General features: G+C 41.3%; 1 protein-coding gene across 1 annotated transcript in view; it reads left to right on the top strand.

Moving 5' to 3' along the window:
• The first annotated feature begins 2787 nt into the window (after positions 1 to 2787).
• mapkap1 (MAPK associated protein 1) overlaps positions 2788 to 10326 on the top strand; it is a 108444-nt gene continuing 100905 nt past the window's right edge. Inside the window, exon 1 of the mRNA XM_029710482.1 lies at positions 2788 to 3002. The gene's annotated coding sequence lies outside the window, so the exon portion shown is untranslated. The remainder of the gene's footprint in view (positions 3003 to 10326) is intronic.

Raw genomic sequence — 10326 nt, 5'->3', positions numbered from 1 at the left:
GGACCTTATATAGACAGGTGTGTGCCTTTCCAAATCATGTCCAATAAATAGAATTTACCACAGGTGGACTCCAATTAAGTTGTAGAAACATCTCAAGGATGATCAATGGAAACAGGATGCACCTGAGCTCAATTTCGAGTCTCATAGCAAAGGGTCTATTTACTTATGTAAAAACCTATTTTCACTTTGTCATTATGGGGTATTGTGTGAAGATTGATGAGGACATGTTTTTATTTAATCCATTTTGGAATAAGGCTGTAACGTAACAAAATGTGGAAAATGTCAAGGGGTCTGAATACTTTACGAAATGCACTGTAGGTACGAGGTGGAGACGAGTACCGTAGATCAGCACAGCCATGCTAAAAAAAGTGGTTTTGCACAACCTTGAGTGTACAATTGCTGTTCTACAACGGGTTACCAACTAAATAAAAATCTTTATTTTAATAAATGTATTCATAGGCTATTACTTCATCCCTTAATGAAAATACAGGCCTAATCAGACACATCTATGGTTGCTAGCCAAGCTTGCTGGACATTCATTCCATCGGTTAGGTTGCCAGAGACGAAATGTAGTTGTTATGTCTTTTTTGTTCTTTTTCTATGACCGTAATCTAGTTGCCGTGGTAAATCAGACCGTATATGTCGCGTCGTGCCTAAGAACAGCCCTAAGCTCTGCTACAGTATATTGGACATATACCAAACCTCCAAAGGCCTAATTGCTTAACATATATAATAGCATGTGAATCAACATTGTTGTTTATGGGCAGGTTTTTTAATTGACAGTAAAGAGATACCATAAACCACACATGCAGAGAGAATCATACATCATACACGTCAGCAATATGGGATTCATTGTAGTCAGTGTGCTTGGGAAATATTACTGATATTTATTGGTATAACACTTGTAGTCATTTGATTAAATGCTTTTGTACGATGTGTGCGACCATATATCAGTCATGGTGCGTAACTTTTTTCTGTTTCTACGTCCTGAAAAATAATAATGCATTTCACCTTCACCTGTTGTTCGTCAATCTCAAAAAATAGAATGAGTTATTTCCTAATGAGATTTACAATCTGCATGTAATTTCTTTTCCCACTGCAGAGGAGAATAGCATGATGTAATAGCACATTATCACTTGAGTTTGATAATACAATGACACATATTTATTGTGTCTGTCCCATTCCGGTTTCAAATTACAGTACAAATATTGTTTTTAAATGATGTGGTGTTGAATTCTGCAATCAAATGAATAAACTCCTTTTAATATGCATTCAATGGTTATGCAATATCCCAACCACTGAAATATAATTAATAATATTTTCTTATGCCATATCCCAACCACTGAAATAAACGGGAGGGTTCGAGCCCTGAATGCTGATTGGCTGACAGCCGTGGTATATCAGACCGTATAGCACGGGTATGACAAAACATTTATTTTTACTGCTCTAATTACATTGGTAACCAGTTTATAATAGCAATAAGGCACCTCTGGGGTTTGTGGTATATGGCCAATATACCACGGCTAAGGCCTATATCCAGGCACTCCGTGTTGCGTCGTGCCTATGAACAGCCATTTGCCGTGGTATATTGTGCCTTATTGCTTAATTATATTTCGCTCCCATATAAATCCAGATTTCAGGACCATGTTCATTATAACCATATCCTTTACAATGGGAAAGGTACTATAATTATCCAATCCGTTTGACTTGGGTAAAAGTCTGGCTAATACAGTATTAAAATCATATTTTTTTCTATACAGTATGTCTATCCTGTCATAACACAGCAGGGAAAAAATACAACTGAGAGCTTTTAGCCTTGTGCCTGATTCAACATTCCAACATTAAATCATTTTTAACATTTTGTAAATATTTCCACTTTAATGTTGCCACGGTTTCAAGCGAGAGGCCTATTCCCAAGTAAGGACAGACACTCTTTGTTGATACTCTCGCAATCCCTCTGAAACTGTTGCAGAGGTGACGGGGTGGAATGTTTTTCTGACTTTCCCCCCTTGAGCTATACGATGACACTCTCTTTTCACTTGACCTTGAAGTAGCAGTGTACCTCTCCCAGGAGTTGAGGGAGAGAGGAGCTCCTGTAATGGATGCAGCATTCATCACTGAAATATGCTCCTGTCAAAACCCCACTCTATATCCACAGAGCCTGTACGAGTTCCCAGGTAGCCTACAGAGTAAACGGACCCCCAGTCAGACGGCTGCGAGTGGATGGTTAGTTACCACATGCCATTTTTGTGTCACATGCAATATATAAGTTATTCATTTTTTGTTATGGATTGAACACCCTATGCAAATGATGTATGTATGCATGCAGGCACAAACACAGACACTATTGCACACATGCATAAACATAAACAAAAAAAATGCATGAACACTCACACCAAAGATGGTTAGCCTACCTACACACACGCAAAACACTCTCACAAACACGTAATGTATAATGCCATAGACAGACAAGCTTGCATTCACACATATGCCTACTTATCTCATACTGTCTCTTAACAAATGTGTGTGATGATAAGTTTGCAGACTAGTATATCACACACATACACACACACTATATAAATATGAAAGAAAATTTGCAGCAAACTACACTATGAATTTCAAACCTAATTGTAAAGAAAATGCAAAGTTGTTCAATTCTCTGTGACTGTTCATTGCAATTTGTTAATTGGCTGTAGGTGAGCGCTTTGATTATTTCCTTAAATATTATTGGTTTAGCCAAACGTCTGTCAAGTTTTGTCTGTGGTGTTGTGTTTGGGGATGGGTCCCTCCCACCTTGCTTTGACACTCCACTTCCGGTGTGTAGGAACTGCATCAACACTGTCAACAGAGGAAATACATTGTCATGGAGTTTATTGTTGATTTTCTAAGAGTTAAAGTTTTTATTTTAGCGTTATTGAAATGAGACACTGTAACTGGACGTATGCACAGGTGGTACATTGTATCTCGGAACTTTCGCTTCCTCGGATAAGGCATGAATAACGGTAGGTTATCAGGTTTGTAAGGCACAAATACCTAATAGTAGCTAGCGCAAGCCAAGGCCTTGCTAACGTTAGCTAGCTAGAGTAAGATTAACATTAGCTAGCTAGTTTAGCCTCTGTTTATTAGGAATTATAGAACTACAGTAGCTAGATACGTGTTTACGCTTGCTCGTTTACATCTTTTGGTTATTTCGACAAGCTCCATCTAGATAGCTACCTAGCTAAAGTAACTAAAATATATGCAGGTAGTTAGCTAGTTAGCGCGCGAGTTGCTAACTTACCTTGGCTAAACCCCTGGCATCACCACCAGTAGATAGGTACTATACCCAATTTGCTAGTTAATTTACTAACTTACTATCTTCTGCCGGCTATCGTGGTTACTGCCGTGTTTTGCACAAATGATAATGATGATGATGCTGCTGTTAGCTTGCTAACGTTACTGCCTAGCCTAGTGTGCAGTGAGTTTGTAGCCAGTTAGCTACAAGCAGGCGAGGAAGCTTGAGTTGTCTGCTTCGTTCGTATTACCGAACTCAGGGATGGGCAACTTTGATGATAGGCCGCAGTGGCTTGCTGATCTGCATACCCACACACATGCAGTCAGAACCGGCCCTAGCCTTTTGGGGGGAGGGCTTTGCACCCACCACTCACCACCTTGCGAGAAAAACACTTTAGGGGATCCCCTTTTTTTGGTAATTTCCAGCAATTGTACATATTTTGCTATGGGCAGTAGAGAAAATGTTGCAGTTTTAAAGCAAGTTTCAGCAATTCTACTAATTTTGCCAGGCATGGACAGAAGATTTAGCAATTGAATAACTCATTTAATGTAATTCTACTCATTTTCCCATGGGGCGAAGAAATTAAAATGAGCAGTTTTACAACAAATTTCCTGCAATTTTACACATTTTGCCATTGGGTGGAAAGAAATGTTTGCCGTTTTTAATGTGGGTGAGAGTTACTATCAATCAGTGGTGGGACCCGGATCCGTAATTTGACCTTGGACACCCGGATCCGTAATTCAACCTTGATTACTACAACTGGCTGCTAAACAAATTTACCAATCTAAAATTTTTTAGCTGACATTGGATAATTGAGTGACTGACAGTGAAGAGAAACTGCTAAAGTAATTTTTGCCAATTTTTATAATTCCACTTTACGTATTCTAACTCTCAACAGTAAGTTGAGCCCCCCCCAGCTGAAAGATTCCACCCTGATACTATTGACCCATAGCTAAGGTGTCAGAACGGTGGGTGGTTATCAGCTAGCTAACAGACACTGGTGACATGTTTGCACCACCTTTTCTGGTGCATGTTTAGGATGTCAACAATCAGGCTGTGAAACAGGTTTTCAGTGCAATGCCTGTGTATATTGACTGTAAAGAAGGTTGCATTTTTTGTTGTTGTTGAACGTTACAAAGTAAGCAGCTGCTATTAATCTGGCATAGCTAGTGTTGTGTATGTAGTAGAGTAGAAGTGTCTCTCTCTCTCTCTCTCTCTCTCTCCAGATAATATCACCTCTCCCGCCTCTGACTGACACTTACCTATGACCCCTCCCCCCCGTCTCTTTCCATGTAGCCTACTGTAACCAGCATCTTCATCTTCTGCTCCAAAAAAAAGTGGAGACTTCGTTGTTGTTGGGTATATTGGGGCATATTTAGCACAAGTAGGATGCGGTGGAGGAGAGTGATGCCATAGCCTACCTGTTGCTCACCTCTGCAAAAAAAACAAAAACAAAAACAAGGACAGACAGGGATTTGTCTCCATCGTTCAAGAGGTCACTGACACAGTAAAGGGCCGTCCACACCAAGGACCATAACTGTAACGATAACTATACCGATTAAACTATAAATAACTATAAAACGTTGGCGAGCATTCACACTAGAGGACAGTTTATCGTTCTACTGCGCTCCTGTCAATCAATTGATCAACTATCCTACTGCACGCTGTAGGTCTATTAATAATGTGGGGAAACAGACCATTCAGTGTTTTGTGACAACTACAAATAATACTTCAATGTATATATAATGAAAAATAAGATAGAAACTCATATTTAAATGTAGCAATTCGACAACAAACGGCGCTTATTAAATAACATTTTATTTGTCACATGCTCCGAATACAACAGTGAAATGCTGACTTACAAGCCTTTAATCAACAATGCCGGTTTAAGAAAAATAAGTGTTAAGTAAAAAATAAAATAAATAATTAAAGAGCAGCAGTAAAATAACAGTAGTGAGGCTATATACAGGGTGTTACGGTACAGAGTCAATGTGGAGGCTATATACAGGGTGTTACGGTACAGAGTCAATGTGGAGGCTATATACAGGGGGTACCGGTACAGAGTCAATATGGAGGCTATATACAGGGGGTACCGGTACAGAGTCAATGTGGAGGCTATATACAGGGGGTACCACTACAGAGTCAATGTGGAGGCTATATACAGGGGGTACCAGTACAGAGTCAATGTGGAGGCTATATACAGGGGGTACCGGTACAGAGTCAATGTGGAGGCTATATACAGGGGGTAGAGTTAAAGTGACTATGGTAGAGTTAAAGTGACTATGCATAGATAATAAACAGAGAGTAGCAGCAGTGTAAAAGAGGGTGTGTGGGGGCAATGCAAATAGTCTGGGTAACCATTTGATTAGCTGTTCAGGAGTCTAGCTTGGGGGTAGAAGCTGTTAAGAAGCCTTTTGGACCTAGACTTGGCGCTCCGGTACCGCTTGTCGTGCGGTAGCAGAGATACATCTATGACTAGGGTGTCTGGACAATTTTTAGGGCCTTCCTCTGACACCGCCTGGTATAGAGGTCCTGGGTGGCAGGAAGCTTGGCCCCAGTGATGTACTGGGCAGTTTGCACTACCCGCTGTAGTGCCTTGCGGTCGGAGGCTGAGCAGTTGCCATACCAGGCAGTGATGCAACCAGTCAGGATGCTCTCAATGGTGCAGCTGTAGAACGTTTTGAGGATTTGAGGACCCATGCCAAATCTTTTCACTCTCCTGAGGGGGAGTAGGCTTTGTCATGCCCTCTTTATGACTGTCTTGGTGTGTTTGGACCATGATAGTTTGTTGGTGATGTGGACACCAAGGAACTTGAAGCTCTCAACCTGCTCCACTACAGCCCCGTCAATGAGAATGGGGGACGTACTCGGTCCTCCTTTTCCTATAGTCCACAATCATCTCCTTTGTCTTGCTCACATTGAGGGAGAGGTTGTTGTCCTGGCACCACACTGCCAGGTCTCTGCCCTCCTCCCTATAGGCTGTGTCATCGTTGTCGGTGACCAGGCCTACCACTGTTGTGTTGTCGGCAAACTTAATGATGGTGTTGGAGTCGTGCCTGTCCATGCAGTCATGGGTGAACAGGGAGTACAGGAGGGGACTGAGCACGCACCCCTGAGGTGCCCTAGTGTTGAGAATCAGTGTGGCAGATGTGTTGTTACCTACCACCTGGGGGCGGCCCGTCAGCTTGTGCGTCTTAGCCTGTGCATCTTTTACATTTTTACATCATGTCATTGCTTGCCTCGTTGCTCAAGTGGTTTGCAAGTGGGCTCCTTCTGACTCTGTCTGTCATGGATCATCTGTCTCTTAAGTCTTATCAGTTACTAAGGAAAGCTCACTGAGCGCTCTGCCTCTCCTCTCCCCTTCGAGTGGCTATTCCTCGTGCACCTAGAACCTAGAGTATAGAACACGTTTTTGATTGGTTGTTGACGTTGTATGGGGGGGGGGGGGGGTTATCCACTACAGTTATCCACAATTTTTGTAGTTACAATGCATTCGGAAAGTATTCAGACCCCTTCCCTTTTTCCACATTTTGTTACGTTACAGCCTTATTCTACATTTTTTTAAATAATTTTCAATCCACACACAATACACCATAATGACAAAGTGAAAGCAGGTTTTTAGATTTTTTTTGCAAATGTATTAAAAACAGAAATACCTTATTTACATAAGTAAATAGACCCTTTGCTATGGGACTCAAAATTGAGCTCAGGTTCATTCTGTTTCAATTGATCATCCTTGAGATGTTTCTACAACTTGATTGGAGTCCACCTGTGATAAATTCAATTGATTGGACATGATTTGGAAAGGCACACACCTGTCTATATAAGGTCCCACACTTGACAGTGCAAGTCAGAGCAAAAACAAAGCCATGAGGTTTAAGGAATTGTCCATATAGTTCCGAGACAGGATTGTGTCGAGGCACAGATCTGGGGAAGTGTACCAGAAAATGTCTGCAGCATTGAAAGTCCCCAAGAACACAGTGGCCTCCATCATTCTTAAATGGAAGAAGTTTGGAACCACCAAGACTCTTCCTTGAGCTGGCCGCCTGGGCAATCAGGGGAGAAGGGCCTTGGTCAGCGAGGTGACCAAGAAGCTGATGGTCACTCTGACAGAGCTCCAGAATTCCTCTGTGGAGATGGGAGAACCATCCAGAAGGACAACCATCTCTGCAGCACTTCTACTAAGTTTTTTACTTACTAGTTATCTAAGCAAGTGGCTGAATTAATAAGGTGACGGGGCATCATATTGTTAGCTTCCTGTTGTGTTTGAGAAGTCAAAGCCCTTTGGATGAAATATCTGTACAGCTGCCACTGCTTGATTTCCTTGCATTTTTTCTCTTGTCTGTTCTTGACAAGTCTGCTCCTCCCCCCTCTTCGCCAAGCAGAGCAGGCAGGTCCGTTGCCCTAGCGACTCCAGACTCCACACAGACACAGCGTGTACACATGGTACTCCAGAGCCAGTACTGTTCTTCCTTCAGACAATTATGCGGCAACTTTTTTTAATTTGCACAATGTCTCTCGTTCACATTCGCATGTAAATGTCCAAATACAACAAAAATTACATTTGGTAGCTCCTACCTATATATGTATAACTTTATGATCTGGATTGCCTGTCTTTGCAATTAGTTTATTTTCATTTTTGCACATTATCATATTTGGCTTGCAGCCTCAGTGGAAATTCGCTATTACTTGTGCTCATTTTGTTAGAATTCGGGTAATAGATGCCCAATGGGCTTTCTTTGCTTTTTTTTGGCGCACCCTTGTGTACTAAGCCAGTAATAAGGTAAATCCCGGGATGAGAGAAGGATTGTATGGCCATATGAATACAGCTCAACCCTAGTATGTACTGACATGTATATGGAACTGATAGATGCGCATACACACACACACACACACACTCTACACACTCCACACACACACACACTCTACACACACATTATTCTTTAGTATTTCTTTATTTTTATCAGATTTTTTAAAAACTTTGTGTTTAGTTGTAGTTTCTTTATAAATATACTGTGTATATATAAGTCTAATTTCTATGTTAATGTTTTTAAATGTATATGAATTGGAAAGTATTTTTGTCTGTAATGTCTCGTACCCCAGGAAGACTAGCTGTCACCATTGGCGTCGGCTAATGCACCCCTCTGATTCAGAGGGGTTGAGTTAAATGCGGAAGACACATTTCAGGTGAATGCATTGTTTTACAACTGACTAGGTATCCCCCTTTCCTAATGGGGATCCTAATAAAATCTAAGTCTCTGCATAATTCTGTTAGCGTGGAATTGCCCTTTTGATTAAGGTGTGTAAATGTGCACAGGTTCAACTCCAGGTCCTGGGGTGTATTTTTGTGTGCAAACTGTGGCAAAACATTTTACAACATAAAAGGTTTTGCAACGAAAACTAGAGTTTCTAATTTGAGAAATTCAGGTAGGTCCCTTCCAGTTTTGCCCCGTTTGCCCCCAGTTTTGCCCCGTTTGCTTCCGTTGGATACCTAGTGAATACATTCCTGCTTTCCCTGACTTAGCTACACTATTACCATCTAGGGCTGCACAATGAATCAAATTTTGATCGAAATTGTGATATTGACCTGCAATATCCATATTGCAAGATACTGTGATTTTTTGTTGTTGAGGGGAACGCTACACAGTCCGTTTTTATAGTTGATTCTGTTTTTCATCTCCTCACTGTTTCCCACACACCAAACCCCGTCCCTTGTCACTCAAGCAGGCACAGTTGGCTTGACTGTTGTATTCAGTCTCTCAATTTGAGTCTTCATGCTTCTGTTAGCCATTGCAGGCAGTCAAAAAACAAAAACAAAGCGGTTTTCAACTTTGCTTCTTTATATAAATCAACGTTTTCTGTATTATACTATTGGTTCGTGTAAATTTATCTCTGCAAAACGCTAGTTAGTCTTAGCAAGATCCACATGTGCATAAAAAAAAAATCATGCTTATCTATAACTAGCTAACTGGCTAAATAAATGGACAAAACTTGCAAATATTATGGAGCTAGGAAGGGAAATCTGTCTACAAAATGTTAGCTCTAGTGGTGTCAGCAAGTTGTTTGTGCAACAACGTTCTGAATCAGAGTGGAAGCATATTCTAAAACCTTTGTCTGAATGTAACATTAATTAAAATATAATTAGGGTCCCCTGGGAAACACTGACCAACACTTTGGTTCCTAGTACCCTGTCACAACAACTCCTATACCTGGCTTTTTATTCGTTGTCATGCCAAACAACACCAATCATATAATTATATATATGCCATTTAGCAGACGCTTTTATCCAAAGTAACTTATGTGTGCATTTTTCTTTTACATATTGGGTATCTCGGGAATCCAACTCACGATCCTGGCGACCCAAGTGTTTTGATCTAAAACGCAATTGAAATCGCAATATTTAGATTAAAATAAAATCATAATTAGAGTTTTTGCCCATATCCTGTAGCCCTATTACCATCTATTGATCAGAAGGTGAACATATTCTAGCCTAGGTATTGATCAGGCGGAGTGAACGTATTCTAGCCTAGGTATTGATCAGGCGGAGTGGACGTATTCTAGCCTAGGTATTGATCAGGCGGAGTGAACGTATTCTAGCCTAGGTATTGATCAGGTGGAGTGAAGGTATTCTAGCCTAGGTATTTTTCGCTTCCTTCATAGTTTACAGATGACATAGGCCAGGGGTCTCAAAACCCTGTTCCTGGAGCGCTACCGTCCTGTAGGTTTTCACTCCAACCCTGTTCCTGGAGCGCTACCGTCCTGTAGGTTTTCACTCCAACCCTGTTCCTGGAGCGCTACTGTCCTGTAGGTTTTCACTCCAACCCTGTTCCTGGAGCGCTACCGTCCTGTAGGTTTTCACTCCAACCCTGTTCCTGGAGCGCTACTGTCCTGTAGGTTTTCACTCCAACCCTGTTCCTGGAGAGCTACCGTCCTGTAGGTTTTCACTCCAACCCTGTTCCTGGAGCGCTACTGTCCTGTAGGTTTTCACTCCAACCTTAGTCTAGCACACCTGATTCTAATAATTAGCTGGTTGATAAACTGAACCAGATTAG

The sequence above is a fragment of the Salmo trutta genome, chromosome 23 (genome assembly GCF_901001165.1).
Source record: "Salmo trutta chromosome 23, fSalTru1.1, whole genome shotgun sequence".
Lineage (NCBI taxonomy): Eukaryota > Metazoa > Chordata > Actinopteri > Salmoniformes > Salmonidae > Salmo > Salmo trutta.
The sequence above is the reverse complement of the archived record's forward strand: the minus strand, read 5'-3'. Positions and strand labels throughout refer to the sequence as shown.